At 46.2% G+C, this 21009-nt stretch overlaps 1 non-coding gene across 1 annotated transcript; it reads right to left on the bottom strand.

The window, feature by feature from the left end:
• Positions 1 to 8045: 8045 nt before the first annotated feature.
• TRNAR-CCG (transfer RNA arginine (anticodon CCG)) lies at positions 8046 to 8118 on the bottom strand. The gene has a single exon. It is a non-coding gene; the product is annotated as a tRNA-Arg (tRNA).
• Between the last annotated feature and the right edge of the window lie 12891 nt (positions 8119 to 21009).

Raw genomic sequence — 21009 nt, 5'->3', positions numbered from 1 at the left:
TAACAGGGGGCATGGCCTAATCGCGGGAGGTGTGGCCACGCCCCCTTCCCCCCCCAAAAAAAAACAGTTTTGCAGCTGGGGGGGTGCGCTCTGAGCCCCCTCAGCCCGGCTCAAAGCCAGGGGTGGTGCAGTCAGTGTGATCACCCCCCCCCCCACAGGCATAGAAGGCTGCTGTGCCACGAGCAGTCTCCCACTGCAGCTCAGCACACGCTGTGTGCTGGGCTGCAGGGAGGGTGGCGCCGGAGGGCCCCTCAGGAAGCCCGGGCCCGGGTAATCTGTACCTGCTCCCCCCCCCTCTCGGCGCCCCTGCCCATATTATCTAATACTTACCTCTCCGAGGTCCCGCGTCGGGTGTCTCAGCCCTGAACAAAACACGGGAAAATGTACGCCGGGACCATTTTTCCGGCATTTTGCGCATACGCAGTGAGGAAATCACGACCTGCACAGTATACTCTGGGCACAGACTAGTGCTCAGAGTCTACTGATGCTGCGGTCGGCGGCCAGACGCGTCAGTCTGCTGCCGGCCGCGGGGGAGAGAGGAGGAGGCCCCCAGACAGGGAACACACACGGGCCCCCTCCTCTCTTAGTACGCCCCTGCAGTGGAGCCTCTGTCTTCCCTGCAAGCACGTCCCTAGTTACGCTAACTTACATGTCCGCACTCTCCTGGAGATTCTGTTATGTCTGTGCAAACTTTTTGCAACATGGCCGGAGGATTTCGCCGTCAGTGTAACGTTAACTGCAAAATGTGAAACTAAATCGTAGGTGGGGGTTTTTTTTTGCACTACCTCTACGGCGGTTCAATTGTCATACATTGCGGCGCAAACATATTCTGTATCGCTGCAGTAAGCCAGTGATTCCCAACCTCGGTCCTCAAGGCACACTAACAGTCCTGGTTTTAGTGATAACCATGATTGTGCACAGATGGTTTAATCAAAATAACTGAGGCACTAATTAAGTCACTTGTGCTCAAGTATGGCTATCCCTAAAACCTGGACTGTTAGTGTGCCTTGAGGACCGTGGTTGGGAACCCCTGCAGTAAGCGGTGACACAGAATACATGTTAGCACAGAAGACTGATAAATAGATTCATTTACAATCTGCAATCGAAAGACTGAGGTTTGTAAATGGTCCTCCGGCTCACACCCCTCCTCAGCTGGCAATCTAAAAAGGCATAATAAATTGATTTATTGGTAATGTATTACGGAGCCTGAAGGGCCCTCAGGAGGGGCAGCACATGAATCAGACCTGGGGCATGCAGCACATGCAGGAATTATGGAGACCAACAACTTAGTTCTCCATTTCATGGTTTGTGTCCAAAGACAATATTTTCATCAAGTCTCCATTATTACTTTGTAGATAACGACCCTTTATCACACCTGCTTTGCTGACGTTGTCGTATTTCCAAACCACTAAGTTTGCTGATACATCAGTTGAACATCAGTTTGCTGCCAAGTCTTGAAAGAGGATGTCACGACCCTAATACAAAGGGAAACGGCAATTTAATGGACATTGTCTAGGTAGTAGGTAATGTATCATTTGAAAAGAAAAGAAATCTCTTAGATCAGCATTAACCATTCTGGGTCGGGCAAAGCTTTTCATTACAATTTAGGGCTGGCTGAGTTTGAAAGCCCAATATGGACAGTTAGTAATGTAATATTGTTTATTTTCAGATGTATAAAAAAATTAAAAAATAAAGTGCAAAACATATGAAATCTCAATTGTCATAATCAATAATCAGGTAGCGGCATACAATATATACTGACAGCATTCACGTGTGGATAATAATTTTTCCTGTAATAGTGTGTGCATGGAATTGAATGAGTTAAAGACACTGGGCCTGATTCAGAGCCGCACGCTATTTGCGCAATTGCGAGCGGGTCTGAATCAGGACCACTGTCTTATTATTGATAATCCCTGACCTGACCAATTATATCATACCACAGCTGTTATTTTTTTGAAAGTGGATTATCACACCTTGATTAGATTGACTGCATAGTAGAGACGGAAATCGGAAGCCGATGGTTGCAACCATCGATGTTTCCAATTTGATGGAAGTACTTTTCACATCAAATAGAATGTAAGCTCTTACGAGCAGGGCCCTCTACCCTCTTGTGCTCCTCCCTACTTTAGTTTCATCTACTTCTTACTCACCACTAGGGCACCTAACACTTGGTTGCTTATGCTCTGTTGCTTATCTGGGTGTTATGGTCGCTAATGTAGCAATATATATTATCCATGTCCTGAGCCTGTATTGTATTGTTCTATAAGTCGATTGTCTACAATTTGTTTATGTACTTTGTAAGGCGCTGCGGGAACACTTGTGGCGCCATACAAATAAATGATGATGATAATAATAAATATTGGGAATTTGATGGTTGCCAGCCATCGGATGCAGTTTTCTATGCCCATCCGATGGCTGGCTGGCTAAAGCATACCTCCCAACTATCCCGCAGCGGGAAATTAGATGCTGTGCGCCAGAGACGTGCGGTGAGGTCAATGGCTGGGGAGGCACACATGCCAGTTTTTATATCAAAACTCTGGAGCAGGACAGGGAATATGATAGGGGAGGGAGTATAACAGGGGCCGCCCCTGACTGCATGTCCATCCATTAATAGAAGACAACGGGATACAATATATAGTTAGAGGCCATTTACAAATTTTGGGGTTGTATCAAGCAGTATAAAACTGATTGATTGCTAAGGGAAACTGCTCCATATAACCACTTCTCCACTCTGTACACCTCCCCCTTAATCTTAATAAAACTCTAAAGGTGCGTATCCACTAGCAGATAGTGGAACGACAGTACGATTACAACGTTGTAATCGTACAGTCGTTCCTCTTCCCTTGCAGTGCCTACACTGAGCGATATGTCTATGCATTGGGAGATGCGAAAAAGTATCACCATTGAATAGGTGGCGAGAACAAGTGCAGAATTGGGTTTTGGGGTGTAGACTTCGAAAAACCACCCTGCACCCCTTGGACAGTCCCCAAAAGTTATTCTGTGTCAAAAAAAAAATTAAAAAAGGACCACAGGACACCCCAAGAAAGGTTGCGGCAGGTGGATTTTTCACAATTTTTAAAACTTCACATTAGCCACTTTAAAATATGCTTGTACCCATTTTCATGTACCCCAAATTTGATGGGACTACTTATTTTGTCCCCCAAAAAGTTGCTAAATGCTATTCTTCACCACTTTCCCAAAGACACTATACAGCATCTATTGAGACCGTTTAAAGACCCCACATACCTTTAGCAGGGCTATTCGGGGGTACCCAAGGTGATCCCCCATGTCAGAGCATCTTTTGGGGGGTGTCAGGCTGATTTCCCCTAAAATGACAGGACTTTTCGCAGATTTCCTTTTCGCCGGGTCCCGTTTTCGCCAAAATTAAATTGAATACGGGGAATCGCAGGGACGAGCGCGATAAGTTTTCACTTGCAAAACGATGACGGCGAAAAGTCCGGCAACTGACTATGCCTAAAATTGAATATGGCCCTATGTATGCCTACTAGACACTATGCAGTATGCACCAATGGCATGGCCCTTTTAGTGTGAGGTCATGCCCCCTTTTCTGGAGGACTGCGCCTCTCTTACCAAAGGGATACAACTCAGTGAATTTTTATACGTGTCTTCTCAATTTACCGCAACATATTCATTTCTGGTAAAATACTTTTAAGATATGTCCTGCTGTCATGTTATACTCAACATGTATTCCCTCTGTGTGACTAGTCCCCGCTTGAATACAGGTGCTAGCATTTCAAAATCTAAAAAGGTGTAATTGTTCTTTACAATCCAAGATGTTTGTCCTGATCCATTGAAGCCAGTGCATACAAATACATGTTGCCTCTTCATAGCATTCAAGAGTAACACTATAAAAGTGTAATATAAATGGTACTTATAAATTATAGATTTTTGTCTTTAATTTTTTTTTAAAACACAAACACACACACACACACATACACATACACATACACATATATATATATATATATACATATATACATATACACACACACTAAAGGAGAACCCCATACAGGCTTCAGTTTTAACAGAAAAGGCCCCCATACATCAGAGATGGATTGCAGCAATCGTGCAATTTGCAATCGATTGTGTATAAAAATCTGCAATGTATGGGCTTCACAGATCGCAGATTGCAACCAAAAAGTGATTGGAATTGTTTACTCAGATTGTCCAACATGTTGGATTTCACAGATCGATTGGGGCTGTAGATTGCTAGTGTATGGACATGATCAGCAGATTTGCAGACCGTTTCTAGCAAAATGATGGGCCTTTCAAGATTGCCAGATCTGTGTTTGCTGCAATCGATCTGCAAATCACTGAAAAAGATCTGTAGTGTATGGGCGCAAATTGCTCGATTGGGAAATCCTAAGATCGGGCAATAAATCTTCAAATTGTTCAATTGTAGTTTTCAGATTGCTTATGTATGGGGGCCTTAACCCCTCTTTCGTCTGCCAAACTAGAGGCAAAAATCTCACGCTCAGGAATAAAAAAAAAAACCCAAAAAACATTTCCCTGTTCCGCAGCAATGTCAGCCTCATAAAAAGTGAAATTAATAATAGGGTGTTAGTAAGCCTGAGATATAAAATTGCCCTAAAAGTTGCAGCTGGTGACTGGACCATCGCAGAATTGCCAGCCCATGATTACTGAGTTAATGAGTAGAACCTGTTAATGGAATACCATTTACTGACATATAAAAAGTATGTCTCTAATCCATCTGCACAGATTAAAACAGTACGAATAGGAATACAAAGTACAATACGTGATGTACTGTATTGAGAACTAGGGGTCTATTCAGCAAGAGTGCCGATGTTGCCCAGAATATTATCGGGCAACATCGTCACAAGTTTTTATCAATTATGATCATTTATTGCTGATATTCAGCAGGGACAGCGGTTACGGTTATAACGCTGTTCCCCGCTGTCCCTGCGATGTCACAGAAGGCATTGTTATCGGGATTCCGAAAACAATACCTTCTCTTTGTTCTTCTGCGCACGCTCAGTCATGTGCTCGGGAATAGTTTCCGTCCCTGCTTGCGGTGACCGCCGACGGGGTAAGTGCATCTCCAGCCTGTCCAAATTAAATTACATTGTATACAGGCTTTATACTAGCCTGTATACATGTATATTTATGTGCTTTTATATTTAACATTTATATATAAATGTTAAATATAATCGCACATAAATATACATGTATACAGGCTAGTATAGAGCCTGTATACACATGTCAATCACTTTCGGTAGATTTAATATGCTCTAGTTGGACTTACCTGTCGCAGATCACCGGAAAGCAGGGACGGAGACTGGGCGGACTTACAAAATGCTGCAGGGACTTATGGGAAAATTTCCCTCTGTCCCTGCAGTTTTCGGGAAATTGTAAGTATTTTCATCATATAACGCTATTCTGAGATGGCGTTATATAAAATACATCTTTTTCGAGTGATTTAACACTTTTTGCTTTGCAGAATAGCAATAAGCGTTAAAGCACTGTAGAGATCAATGGCTGATCCCTACAGTGCTGATCAATGGCTGATCCCTACAGTGCGGTACTCTGCGAGATGGGAATTAATGGAGAAGAAAATTGGTTACGGTACCTTCTCCATTATCCCATTGCTGTATAGGGGATTTGCATAAAAAAATACGGAAATCATAGTTTCCATATTTTTTATGTAACAAAATCATTACTGAATAGATCCCCTTATGAGGACAGGTTGAGCCAAATTGCATTTCTTATGACTAAATTAATACAAGTATTTATCTTTTTTTTTTTTAACTTAAAGACACATTACTTTAACTGGGATCTGTCATCTGTGACTAGAGAAGGACTCTGGAGTAGTCGAGAGTCGAACTTTGCTTTGCTTGGCACCAGCCACTGATCCATGGGCACACCCTTGCATAAGTGATGGTATTAACGTCAGTTATTCCAAGGCAGAAAATGAAGTCAGTCTCTACTACTGTTCCAGGAACTTGTTAGAACTGCAGACAGAACAGATTCCCTTTATAGTTATACACACAGTGCAAGGTGCTCCCACTACAGCACGACGGAGGTCATCAATTAAGTGCCAGTGTGCATGCAATTAATTAGCTGCATCGTACGTATGTGCTAATCCTCATTACTCTGACAAATAGTGTAGAAAGAGATGCATTAATCTTCTTGGTAGCGCTGGACATATTTTAGCATTGCAGCATCTACATTTGTGAATATATGCTAAATATACTTTCAGAGTAACACACACAAAATAAAACAATGATATATTAGAAATGACAGTAATCTAATTTAATATACCGATTTTAATATTTTTATTATACATATCTGAACAGTTTTGTTGCTCATTGCCACCTGCCATATTTATGAGAAAGTCTGTTTCACTATTCAGCTCCATGACTTGGAGAACGGCCATGTTAGCCAGAGCAGACGTTTAGTTATTATAGGATTCTCCCTACTTTCTGTATATACGGCGCCATATCATATTCAATTGTCGGCAATATACGGTTGTGATGTGTAGCTGCGCAGATGACGGATAATTACAGGAGAGCAATATTACACTTTTTACTGTCCTATGGGGAAGCAAGTGGAATTATCAAGGCTGAAGTTGTAAGCGTTCCCACAAATGAGTGAAATGCAGCCATATTTCACTATGCCAAAATAGCCAAACATCAGACATTGGAGAGACAATTGCTGCTGCTACAATGACAGTAAAATAGCTCCCGACCTCCCGGGAAGGCAGGCAATTCTCCCGGCTGCCGCCCACCCCTCCTATCCCCCCCACAGTAACCCCTGCAACCCCAGCAGCGGGGGGGGGGGGGGTGTGACGCGATTCGCGTCATTTTGGCCCCGCCCCCTGCTTCACAATGCCTATTTTATCGGCATTGTGTAGCGGGGCCAAACTGATGCAATCGCGTGACCCCGCCACGCCCACAAATGCTGTCACCCGCCCGGCCATTCCCCCTTGTCCCGGCCACGCCCCCCATCCTGCCGATTTCTCCCAGAGTGAACTCCTCCCTCCCAGAAGGAGCAGCCAGAAAGTCGGCAGGTATGACCTAACCCCCCCCTTCCCTGGGCTAGCCGCACATACTTACCCGGATCCATCGTTGTGATTCCGTCGGTCGAGATGCCGACACCGGTAACCTGATCCGCTTCGGGATAGCGGCGGCTGCATTTTGCGGGGCGGCAGGATTCTGGTGTCGGTATATCGACAGCCGGCATACCCACTACATTCCGTAAAATACTGTTTCATGTTTGTAGTGATTTAAAGGAATCGCGCTATTTACAGTAGTTGTTGTGTAATTTTACATATATTGAATTGATTTTGATTACTTGATAAGAAAAACATGTGCACAATGTAAATAAAAGATCAAAATATAAAGTGACTGATGTCAGCTTATAGTCCTGATTTCTGTTATGCCTGAGACAGCAACGAGTTGTGTTTTGGGAGCAAATAGTAAAAGTTGTAGGGAGGCGGCCAAATGTGGATGTAGCCAGAACTTTGAGGTAATGTTTTTACTTTTGACTACATGCCAGTTTTGTCATAGACAACAAGCCCAAGAAATGTTGATTAAAGTATCCGCACAAATAAACATCAAAAAGCAAAAATGGGGCATGCGCTTATATATAAGACAGGTGACCATGTAGGTGCATTAGTGCGTAAATATTACACAAAATCTTCGTATTTTTATTGATTCAAAACTGACCCCCAAAGAATGCAATACATGAAACTGTATAGACAGCAATAGCAACAGTGACATCATCAAAGGCAACCATAAATTACAGTAATAATCCCTTAATAATCTCAAAAACACCCAATGAATGTCTCACCAATAATAGAATTGTTTTTACTTTCAGTAGCCTAAAGGATATGAATGTGTCCATCCTACGGACAAATTTTTTTCATTGTTATATATTTCCAATTACTTACATTTTGTTCACACTATTAATTCTTTCACCATGAAAGAGCTGTGTAACTGATATTTAATTGTACAATTACATTACATTTCACAGTTAACAAAGTATTTTGTCTTCATATAAAAACACGACCCAGATGGGACTTGAACCCACAATCTCCAGCTCCGGAGGCTGACGCCTTATCCATTAGGCCACTGGGCCAATAGACAGCCCTGCTCCCCAGGTTGTTTTGTTACAGCTTATCTCTCCAGGCTTCTCAAATACTTTGCATTCCTTTCCTCTCCCAGAGAGGAGTCTCTGTATAAATCATAATTACAGCATGAAATTTACAGCTACACTACCACTAGGTAAAATATTTAACCACGATACATCTCCCCCGAGCAAACAAATGAAGATAAGTATTTGTGAAGGGTGTGTGTGAGTGGAAGGACCAACCACAAGCCATAATCTCTATAATAAAGCTTGTGATTGGTCCTCCTGCTTACCCCTCCCTTTCTGCAAGCAGAATGGAGGGGGGATAAGGAAAATGGCTGCATGGACTCTGGTGAATGGAGGAAGGATAGGTAAAATGGCTGCATGGCCCTCTGCGGGACTTTGGTAAATGGAGGAGGCATAGGGAAAATGTTTGCATGCAGCCACCTGTGGGGCTCCAGTTAGGGGCAGAGGTGCCTTATACCCATTTCATACTTAAGCCCAACATCTGGGTTTTTGCGTGTGAACACACATCAACCCAGGTCTGGAGTAAGTCTGAAAGTTGCAACCCGGGTTGGCAGTCACATTTCAGCGACCCTGCTCGCTAGCAGTGTTTTCCCGTGGCTTTACAACCCAGGTCGACGACCCGGCTCGAGTGTTAAAGGTCACGCATAAATCAAACTGATTGGCCAGGGACAGGGTGACGACCCGGCAATAACCTGGGTTGTCCCCTTTAACGTGAAAGGGGTACCCCAGCTTCAACCCGTGCTCGGTGTCCTGGGTCCGAGCCGGGTTGAAGCTGGGATTTTATATCTGAAAGCGGTATAAGTAAAGCTTTTTGTTTTGTTTTAATTACCATCAATTTCTACAGCTGAAATCCCAACCAATGGACAACTCTCTGTTCCTGAAAACAAGCTCCCAAATATTTTGTTATTAGTTTAGTTATGGCTCCCTCATGTAGGCCGTGCTCCCACAATAAGTACCAACACATCCATGATAGAGTGGATCCCTAGTGGTGGACAGAAAAACTAAAAGAGATAGTCCAAAAAGGTCCATACAAGTTCTTCACATGCTAAAAGGTCTATAGTGGGATCCCCCATTAATCTAGGAGAAACTTGTTCTTATTTTAACATCTAACACCAGTTGGAGTGAAGAGGCCCAGCTAGCGGTAGCAGTAAGGATATCCTCCCTTTGATCACATTGGAAGAACATCCCTGAGGACCACCACACTGGCCATCAGAGCCACCCCAGCAGTCAAGGCTAGAGGTTGCATGTGAGGAATGAATCATGTAAATTGTCAGAAGATCTAGTGTGACCACACCGATGAACTGGGCGCAAAGATGGAAAAAAACTCACTCAGTGTTCAACACTGAAGAAACAGCAAAAGGAAAATCAGCAGAAGAGGGTCATGAGCTTACCCCAGGGGGTGAGATGGGCACAGTATCATTCTTCTGCCTATGCTGTGAAGTTATTGTTTAAAAGTACTGAAAAAGCACTGAAATATTAATCTTTTTCCATATTCTCCTCCTCGTTGGTTAATTGTGGGGTCCACAAAATTCCACATTTAGGGCCCGATGCAGAGTCGCTCGCTGCAGGCGTATTTTGTTTTTTTTTCTCCAGCCCGCTCGCAAAGCTGTGGGTGACCACCCACAGCTTGAGCGAGCGGCCTGGAGTCCATCGCGATTATCGCGTCCATCGGGCCCTGTGGTACAGTCTCAGCTCCCGCAAGCTCGAGTGGACTTCCTGCTCTAATAGAGCAGAAGGAGTCCACTACTGACATCACTAGTGATGTCAGTAGGACCGCCCACAAACGACAGGCGTTCCTAAGGGAACGCCTGTGTTTGTGCAGCCACCCCCCCTCCCCGCCTACAAAATGGGGCGAGCTGTCACTCACCATCGACAGCCACCCCATCTTGTAGCGAGACCGGTAGTGACTGAGCTGCAGGCGACCGGATGCGGTGCATGCGCAGTGGGGGACCATCGACCCGCTTGCGAGCGCTGTGCGTTTGCGAGCGGGTCTGAATCAGGCCCTTAGACCTCTTAATTAATATGTCTAAAATACTGGTCATTTGACCCACAATAATGTCATGACCCATACCAAAAAGAGGACATCGGGGCCAACTTTATGTAAAGTCACCGTTATAGCAGTAGCAGTGCCACAGCAGGGTGAAATTCCGCCCTCTGCCGCCCTGACACCCTAAGGATGCTCAGGGGGCCCTCTAGGCTGCAGGGTGCAGTTACAGGTGCACTGCAAGTCAAATGCTGGTTCCACGGGGAAGTAACGCTGTCACCCGTTGGGCCCTGCGTCCTGGGTGTCGGCACTGCTTGCACTTCCCTAGTGACGGCCCTGATTAGTAGTTTTATATAAACTGGTTTGTAACGCTGTCACCCGTTGGGCCCTGCGTCCTGGGTGTCGGCACTGCTTGCACTTCCCTAGTGACGGCCCTGATTAGTAGTTTTATATAAACTGGTTTACCTGAACATTATAATTTTCGTTTGTAAGATTTGTACATGCACATAATCCTCCCTCCACCTGCATGTAACAGTCGTGGATGCTCCAGGAATACGATAAGAGGCGCTATGAGTACTAAATATGCTAAAAAAGCTCAGTACACATACAATGAAAATACATTACAGTGAATGGGCAGGGAGTGCAGATAATAAGTATTCAAGCCAATAGGAGCTGGTTAAATGCAAACTGAACTGAACCAGACGTAGAGTTCACACTAAGGGCTCTATTTATTAACATTATTTTTACTAAAATATAGTGAAAAGGGGTGTTTTCACACCCTTTTCACATTATTTTAGTTTCACCTGTAGTTACTATAGGGCAATTGGAGTATAATTAGTAAAATTCTACTCCAACCCCTAGTATCACTTATTTTTAGTAAAGCAGATCACATTTCCCATAATTGTAATGGGAAATGTGATCCGACCATAGTTACTAAAAATAAATTGTAAAAAAATATAGGGGGAAGCCCTGTGATAATAACGCCACCTGGAGGTGGCGTTATCCAGGGTCTCCCCAGGTTACCGGGCTCCCACTCTGCTCTAACGGGGAGAGCAGAGGCGGGAGCCGGTACCAGTAATCAGCTATGTGGTCTAAATAGACCACAAGCTGATTGCTGTAAAAAAAAATGAAACATTTTTTTTTTACTTACCTGACTCCAGGGACCGGTGATCGGGCCTCCGGAGATGGCTCCTCTCCGGTCAGCTGGTCTCCCACAGTGCACTGCTGCCCGGTCATCAGGTGATCGGGCCCCAGTGCAGTGTGGGAGATCACCTGATCGGGAAGCCCGTAGAAGATCACCGGAGGCCAGGAGGATGCAGGTAAGTGTAATGAAGGGAGGGGGGGGTCGCGGGGCGGGCTTAGTGCCGGGGGGCGGGGCATAGCGTCGGTGGGGGGTAGCAGCGACGGTGGGTCGGCGCATGCGCGGGCTTAGTCGCTGTATTTTTTCCGAAAATACCGCGACTAGAGTGCGGATGGGATCCGCAGGGACAGAGCTTTATCGCAAGCTCTGTCCCTGCAAGGGATTTATAGTAAATCCCTGTGATATTGCCTGAATTCGCAATGCGAATTCACTCGGTAATATCACACTACAATCCGCATTCAATATGCGGATTGTAGTAAATAGAGCCCTAATACCCCTTTTACACCAATTGAAAAATCCTGTGAACGCACATCAACCCGGGATTTTAGTCGGTGTAAACGGATCAACTCGGGTCCAGTGACCCAGGGATCCGCCTTGGCTAGCTTGCAGGGTTGAGCACGGGTCGTTCTTGTGTCACCCTGCAATGTAAACGGCGCAGCCCAGGTCACGATGACCCTGGTCGCTCCGCGTGCCACCTGATTGGCTGGCTTCAGATGCTTCAGTAATCTCCAAGCGTCCACTGCCGGGCCGACCAGAGCGGAGCAGCACACCCCACCCGGCCTTCCTGCCTCCAGACCGCTGCAGAGTAAGGTAAGTAGGTCGCGGAGGGGGAGGGAAATAAGCGCTGCTCATCTGCGCCTGAGAGCCGGGTCAGTGCTGACCCGGGTCCGGTGTGAATGGTGCCGACCCGGGCTATGGGGGGCTGTCCCGGGTCTGATCCGGGTTGGAAACGTGTTCCAAATCCTGGGTCAGACCCGGGACTTTGGTGTAAAAGCGGTATTAGGGGGGAGATGTTCTACGTCTTGGAGAGAGATAAAGTGGAGAGAGATAAAGTGCCAACCAATCAGCTCCTCACTGTCACTTTACAGGCTGTGTTTGAAATATGACAGTTGGTACTTTAGTGCTCAGGAAGCATGCAGGGTTTATTTGGTTAGGATGCTGTTTGGAATTGTACCCATGACCCCAGCAGTGTGAGGAAGAGAGCCATTAACCCTTAAAAGTGAAAAACTGCAACGTCAACTCTCTATGGAATTATGCCCCAGCCTTTGTGCGCAGTTTTATGAGGGGAGTAGATGCAGGGGCATCTTGAGAGAGGAGGGGGCCCGCGTGCACTCCCCGTGCGGGGCCCCCTCCTCTCTCTACCCGGTGGTCGGCAGCCGACTGACGCGGCTGGACAGCCACGGGAGCCTTCGTAGATTCCCGGAGTGTGCCCGGAGTCTACTGCGCAGAACGCCGGGAAAATGGCCACGGCGGCCATTTTCCAGCGTTCTGTGCATGCGCAGCAGACTCTGGGCACTAGAGTGTGCCCGGAGTCGACTGCGCATGCACAGAACACTGGAAAATTGCCCGCGGCGGCCATTTTCCGGTGTTCTGAGCAGCACTGACAACCGACGCGGGACCACGGACAGGTGACTTTGAAATAATATGGGTGCAGGTTGTGCGGTGCGACCCGGGGGCCCGTGTGCCCCGCACACACTGCACCCATATAGATACACCCCTGAGTAGATGGATCAGTGGGCAAAAGTGGTGGAAACTGCTGAGGCACAAAAGTATGTACCTACAGTAAATACATTTAAAATAAAAAATTAATAATTACAATATCCTCAAAACAAAATGGCAGCACTTGCACAAAAATAATCAACAGTAGTAAAAAAAAAAAGTGCAATATACTGTATGCTGCTAAATACAGTGATAAGTCTGTGGCTGCTTTCAGATGTGAGCCCACTGGCTGCCAGGACCTGACGCCAGCCCTGGTGGAATTGATTTAAATCCAGCACTAAGATCAAGATGCTCACCTCTCACCTCAACCTGCACCTCATCCGATTTCCCTCCTCCCTTCCTATGGCTTACCTCCCATCCTTTTCCTGTCTGTGGTGACCTCCCTGTGCTGCCCAGTCACTGAGCAGGTGGCAACACTGGTGCAGGATAAGGAAGTGGGAATATATTTCCTCTATAAGGTTACAGGCGGATTGCTGCCAGGGATAACACGTCGGGTGACTGATACCAATTTATTACGCAACAGAGGTAGGAAACCTCGACAAAACATCTGAGGTACTGTGAAATTTGTAACAATTGGAAGTTTTGAAAAATTACAGTTAGGAGATTGGAGGGGACTTATCTATCTCCATTTTATCTCTCTCGTATGACGGGTACACTAGACCAGTGGTAGCCAACTCTGGTCCTCGAGAGCTACCAACAGTGCATGTTTTCCAGGTCTCCTCACAGAATCGCCAGTGAAATAATTAGCTGCACATGTGGATCTTTTCAAATGTGTCAGTGAGTAATGAATACACCTGTGTACCAGCTAGGTGGTCTAGAAAACGTGACCTGTTTGTAGCTCTCGAGGACCAAGGTTGGCTACCCCTGCACTAGACGATATGTCGTCTGTTGCGGCGAATCGGACGACATGTCGTCAACATCGGCCAATGTGTACCTGCTATTTCGTTGATGCCGAATGCAGCATGGCCCCCGCTGTAGCTCCGTCATTCCTGGCATCGGCAAGTGTGTATGCACTTACCGATGCCAGCACCCCGCCGGGTTCCTCCGCACGCAACAATGGCGCTGGGTTCACATCACTTATACCCCTTTTACACCAGACCTAAAACCCAGGTTATTGCAGGGTTTAACACAGGAATGACCCGTGAAACCCTGCAGTGTAAACGGCGCGATCCGGGTCACGATGACCTGGAGTGTGCCGCATGCTGGCTGACTGGCCGGCTTCACTGGCGCTTGGAGATGACATCATCTCCAAGCGTCCACTTCCACACCGGAAAAGCCGGGTCACTGCAGACCCGGCTCCGGTGTGAACGGCGCCGACTCGGGAATATCCTGGGTCGGCGCCGGCTAAATATCGGATCTGATCTGGTTTGGAACCCTGTTTCAACTTTTGGGTCAGACCCGGAATTTAGGTATAAAAGCGCTATAAGGGCCTGATTCAGAGCCGTACGCTATTTGCGGACGTTCGTTCTGAAAAAGGGGCCGGCTATTTAAATGAAGTGCTCGCTCTTTGCGGTCTGTTGGAGTCTCTAAGTCTGAACGAGCGAACAAAACCTGCGGCCACTATTTTGAGAAAAACGCCCCCCTGGCTGCTCGCATCATACGTCATCTCCGCTATTTATTAATCGAATACATCGAAGGGCGTATGAACTGCTCGCTATTCTTGTAGTAGCATTTTCCTACCGCAATCATGCGAGCAGTTCTGGCTAAAAGACAACCAAGTGACGTGGTCAATGACGCTGCTTTGGTAATTATACACTCCCATTAAACGCCCGTTTTGACCGTTTGGCACGCCTATGTTCGGATTTCCACTCCCCGTTTTCAAGCACCTTCCCCTGTTACCACCCACAAACGCCTCATCCTGTCACTCAAATTAGCAGGCATTCGCTATTTTGCGAGCACATGAATTTTCGACCGCACTGACTGGTTCGCGCATGCGTATTACGAACCGTACGCATGCGCAGTTGTGAGAACATCGCTCGGAATGAACGAGCGGCCGCTTACGAGCGGCTCTGAATCAGGCTTTAAGTGTGTACCCAGCTTAAGGCTTAATGAATAGCCCCTACCCTACACTGATGGATCTGTTAACAATGTTCACTGCCTGCAGATACAGCAAGTACTAAACACTGTTCTGCTATATGTTTATACAGTACGTAATGTAATGCATGTCTGGCATGCTCTGTTTCAGAACATTCTATTTTAGACTGTTTTCGGTCTGCACTGCGCACACTTTTATGCGTAAAGTAAAACTTTTTTTTTTTCACAAAGGAAAAAATAGTACATTAAAAATAAACACACTACATGTTATATTACTACCTGTACCTGCAATAACAGGGTAACCACCATAAAAACAGGAGTTTATCCAAACCCAGTATACTTAGCATTATATGTGTCCGTGTAATAATAACAAGAACATCTCTGGATGGCATTCTGCAAGCTCAGAATCAGCTGAGGAATCTGCTGCAGAGAAGACACGCTCGGAATGCCTCATAAATCTGCATATGCGCACTCTGCAGAATACAGAGCCCTGTCCTTGAATCATAATGAGAAAACATTATCCAAGATGTAGTGAGCTTAATGGACACTCAACTTCATTTGCCTGGGGCTTCATTAGTAACCAATGGGATCTAATTATTCAATAAATAGCTTACATTTCCCCACGACTGTGCTGAAATGCCATTTGCTCTAGTGCTATGCCACTATATACTGCCACTGTTGTTCTATTCTGTATACTTACTTACGGTACCACTATACATTATTATGGCAGCACAGACGGTGTAATGGTTAGCGTTACTGCCTCACAGCACTGAGGTCGTGGGTTCGATTCCCACCACGGCCCTAACTGTGTGGAGTTTGTATATTCTCCCTGTGCTTGCGTGGGTTTCCTCCGGGTACTCCGGTTTCCTCCCACACTCCAAAAATATACTGGTAGGTTAATTGGCTCCAAAACCTAAAAAAAAATTAACCCTAGTGTGTGAGCATGTGATAGGGAACATAGATTGTAAGCTCCACTGGGGCAGGGACTGATGTGAAAGGCCAACTATTCTCTGTAAAGCGCTGCGGAATATGTGTGCGCTATATAAATAACTGGTAATAAATAATTATGTGGCACAATTTGCTGTCCTGTACAATTAATTACTACTATAGTTATAAGTCCACTAATTCTGTGGGCTAATGAACACTGCCCTGTTATAGAATATGCTGACCCAGAGGCGTCACTAGGGTTGGTGTCACCTGGTGTTGTAGCTCATGGTGTCACCCCCCACCCCCCCCACATGGGCCTTGTATCACACCACACGGAATCCTTAGTGCTGTTTTTGTACTATCACTAAATATATGTTAAATCAATGGGCAGCAAGAGTTTCCATTTGCAGATGGACAAACACTCGCATTACCTCTATGGAATGCCCCTTATTCAATCCCCCCAGTAGTAGTGCCCCTTATGCAATGCCCTCTGTAGATGTGCCCAATATGCAATGCCCCCTGTAGTAGTGCCCCTTTATGCAATGCCCTCTGTAGATGTGCCCAATCACTGGGCCGCAGTGCACTATGGGAGACCAGCTGACCGGAGGGGAGTCATCACCGGAGGCCCAATCACCGGTCCCTGGAGTCAGGTAAGTAAATTTTTTTTTACTATTTTTTTTTCTTTTTTTTACAGTAATCAGCTTGCGGTCTGTTTAGACCACACAGCTGATTACTGGGACCGACTCCCGGCTCTGCTCTGCCTGTTAGAGCAGGGCAGGAGGCCGGTAACCGGGGGAGACCCTGGATAACGCCACCTCCAGGTGGCGTTATTATCACAGGGCTTTCCCCAATATTTTTTTACATTTTATTTTTAGTAACTCTGGTCGGATCACATTTCCCATTAGAGTTATGGGAAATGCAATCTGATTACTAAAAATAAGTGATACTTGGGGGTTGGAGTAGAATTTTACGAGTTCTACTCCAATTGCCCTGTAATAACTATAGGTGATACTAAAAACACCCCTTTTCACTTTATTTTAGTCAAAATAATGTTAATAAATAGAGCCCTAAATCACCTCAGCAATTCAACATTGCTCCAGTACAGAAACAGCTGATGCGAAGATCACCCTATCAATGCAGAGAAAATTAGCACTGCAGAGTCTGACTCGGCAGTGCTAGTGCGCATGCGTGAACTGGGTTTCACGAATGCGCACAAAAAAACAGGCAGTCGGATAACCATCTGGCCGCATTCCGATACCTGATAGATTGGATCGTAAGCAAGCTGTTGCTGCCTATGTGGTCGCTACAGTGAGCTTCCTGCAAGCTCAGAAGAGACGGGAGAGCAGGGACCAAATCAATAGGAGCTGCTGGACCAAGGACCGGCTACTGAGTCCCATACGCTACATCAGGGGTTGACCACATGCCACACTTCCTCTGCCGTGGATCTACACATGCCAGCATGCTCTGCCACGTCACATGTTGCTGTGAAAGGCATGCTGAGATGTGTAGTTCCACGGCAAATGGGGTGCCTCACACTACCTTCCCCTGCGTTACTGACATAACGTTTGTTCGTCTGCTGATGAGCCGAGGGAAGTCACGTCATAGCTGATTTAAATACAAACGCCCATAAGCGAGATGTGTACGATAAACTATCGGCAGATATCAGGCAGAGGTCCCCACACACTGCACTTTATGAATAATAGTACCAAAACGGCCGATACAGTGTGTGCAGCACATGCTATGTCAGAACCGATCCGACAGGCAGCTTACCTGTCATTTTATAGACTGTTCTTGACAAATGATAGCTTGTAGCCGATTGATTACAACGTCTCTACTTTATTCTGGAGGGGGCTGCCAGAATGTCGGTAAATATGCTTAAGATCATCTGTAGAAAATGCTTTCACACTTATTTTTCAGTTGCTGTGCTGTGCTGTACTAAAAATAAAATAACTGCTGTAAAGGTTTTTTAACACTGATTATTACTGGTCTCAAGGGTGATATAAGTGATGTTGGAATGTGATGTTATATGATGGATGAACATTCTACAGAAAGCGGCATTACGGTCAGCTGGGAATTTGACTAATGGCAGCTAGGTGGCGCTGTTTCCCTTATGGAAATGACATTAACCAAACCTGGTTCAGTAAAAAAAAAAAAAAAAAAAATCCAAAGGTGAACCAATATTTGCCTTAACTTTAAGAGCAATAGCAAATAAAGCTTTATAACAACACCATTATTTGTCTTTAGCCTGTTAATACTTACATTTATTTAGTATCATGTGTTTTTTTTTCATTTGAAAATGTAAAACACTTTCAGTCCTATTGGGAGAATAGCGCTATATAAATTAAATTTTTATTATTATTGAATTCTTGATTACTGGGATTGCAAGCAGTAGAATTTATCACAAGCCTCTACCTTTAGTTGTCAAAAAGTTGAGGTCTATTTATCGAGCCTTAAATCAGGCTGTTTCTGCGGGATCGGTATGAAATACCGCCGGTTCAAATCCCGATGCCGGAAGACCGGCAACTGAAGATCCCGACAGGTATGTATTTTAACTATAACTAAACTTACACCCCCCTAACACTCCCTTAGGGGTGCCTAACCCTAACCCCCCCTGTAAGTGCCTAAACCTAACCCCCCCTGTAAGTGCCTAAACCTAACCCCCCCCCGTAAGTGCCTAAACCTAACCCCCCATTCCCCGCAGCCTAAACCTAAGTTTCCCGGGGGGGGGGGTGCCTAACCCTAACCTCCCCCCGGGGGTGCCTGAACCTTAACCCCCACCTTCCGCTTGCCTAACCCTCCCGGGGGGGTGCCTAACCCTAAGTCCCCCCGGGAGCCCCTAACCTAACCCTCCCCCCGTGCGGCTGTCCGCACCCGCCGCCTGGCTTATTTTCGTTCGGTATACCGGGTGTCGGCTCCCAGTGTAGATAAAATGACAGGCGTCAGGATTTCGACGCCTGTCATTAGACCCCTGCCGGGATTAGCCAGTCGGGAAGCCGGCGGTCTGCATTTTGGCCGTTGGCTTCCTGACTGCATCCCATTTCTGCATGGTATAGGCCAATCTAAATAATGTGGGAACAACAGGCTAAAGCTAGGTGCACACCTCTACCATCGTCTGACAGACCTCCGATTCCCGACCCGTTTGTGAAATATTCTGAGAGTGTTTTATTGGAAGAAAACAGATCGCAACCTAAGATGGTCTCATGGGCGTCCTAATTTTATCAAATGCGATGGTACAATGCTGGACATACCACCTTTGTGGGCGCGCACAACTAAGGGGTCTATTTACTAAGCCTCGGATGGAGAGAAAGTGGGCGGAGATAGAGTACCAGCCAATCAGCTCCTAACTGCCATTTGAAACATGCCCTGTCACATGACAGTTAGGAGCTGATTGTCTGGTACCTTATCTCCGTTCACTTTATCTTCATCTAAGGCTTAGTAAATAGTCCTGTCTAGGCCTTTATGTAGGCGAATCTTCTAGTTTCTCTCAAAAACAAGAAGAATTTTTGTGTATTTTTTATTTTGCCTATATTCAGAGTTGTACGCAATTCTTTGGATAAGGATGCCAAAATATTCTAATGCCGAGGGAGGCATCTGAAGGCTAAAGACACCCACTGCCGGCATTGCAGATCCAAGTGCTGTGTCCAAAGACACAGTATCAGATCATCATCGGGCAGCCATCTGAGCAAGCCTAAGCTTACTCAAAATGGCCACCGGAGCTCCTCTGCCAGGGCCAGGAAACCTGCATTGGAAGGTCTGGCCTCGACAGGCTCGCATTTTGTAAAGCAGTCACCACCGCCGCCCCCAAACAGCTGCCGTATGTCAATGATGCTGCAGCTTAGGGGGCACTGTGAGCGATCTTGCAGACACTGGTCGCCACATGCACGGTATGGAACCTGCACACGGGTTGTTCGCCCACCATTGGGTTTGTGTAAAACTCTGAATCATAATGTAGATAAGGATTTCTATAAAGCAATTATCAGCCTCTGTACAACACTACAAGATCCATTATGGCTACACAGGAAACAGATATGGTTCTACAAACATGTACAGTAGGTTTATGTCAGTCATATATGAGAATTCCAACAATAAATCACATGTAAGCTTCCCGGACCTGTTTACACAATGTATTGCTGACATGGTCATATATGCCTGACCTATACATTTATAGGTTTATGTGCTGTTCAGTCCAGCCCTTTTCCAACCCAGTATTTTATCTCTATATATCTCCTCTATGTATCTATATAATAAGCGAGAAAGTGTGTCTGTCTGGAATCGGATGGATGGGATGCAGGCAGTCAAAACACAGACGCTGGCATCCCAATCGTGTAGAATTCCGATGGGCCGGTGAGTACTCTAACCCTCCCCCTCCAACCCTCCCTTAGTGGTGCCTAACCCTAACCTCTCCCGGTGGTCCCTAACCATAAACTCCCCCCGGTGGTGCCTATCCCTAACCCATCCTTCCCGCAACCTAAACCTAACTCTCCCGGTGGGGTGCCTAACCATAACCTCCCCAGAGTGGTGCCTTAACCCTAACCCCCCTCCCCGTTGCCTAACCCTAACCGTCCCCAGGGGGGTGCCTAATCCCTAATCTCCCACCGGGTGGCCTAAACCTAACCCTCCCCCCGTGGCTAATACCTAACAGTGCCCGTTTACCTTCGTTCGGGATGGCGACTGTAGGGATTTCGGCGTCAGGATAAAGATAGGCGTCGGGAATTCAACACCTATCTTTAGTCCCGTGTCAGGCTTCTGACGTCGGGATTCCGGCCGCCAGTAATGTGACTGCATCTCGTCTGTCTGTTTGTCCTTTTTGCACGCCCAGAGTTTTGTACCTAGCTCCACCACATTTGGCATGGTGGTGTAGTTTGACCAGGATTAGGTTTTTACCTAGGTTTGAATATCGTCAGGGCCACGCACTGTCACACAATCCCATAAAACCAAGATACTCTTAAATTACACAGGTTCTAGGGCTGAGGGACTGACTTCATACACACACTGCCACACTCTGGCAGTCTCATGAGCAGTTCAGCAATGGATACATTCCACTCGATACATTCAGACTGTGGCAGAC

The sequence above is a fragment of the Taudactylus pleione genome, unplaced genomic scaffold (genome assembly GCF_031769625.1).
Source record: "Taudactylus pleione unplaced genomic scaffold, aTauple2 ptg000135l, whole genome shotgun sequence".
Taxonomy (NCBI): domain Eukaryota; kingdom Metazoa; phylum Chordata; class Amphibia; order Anura; family Myobatrachidae; genus Taudactylus; species Taudactylus pleione.
The sequence above is the reverse complement of the archived record's forward strand: the minus strand, read 5'-3'. Positions and strand labels throughout refer to the sequence as shown.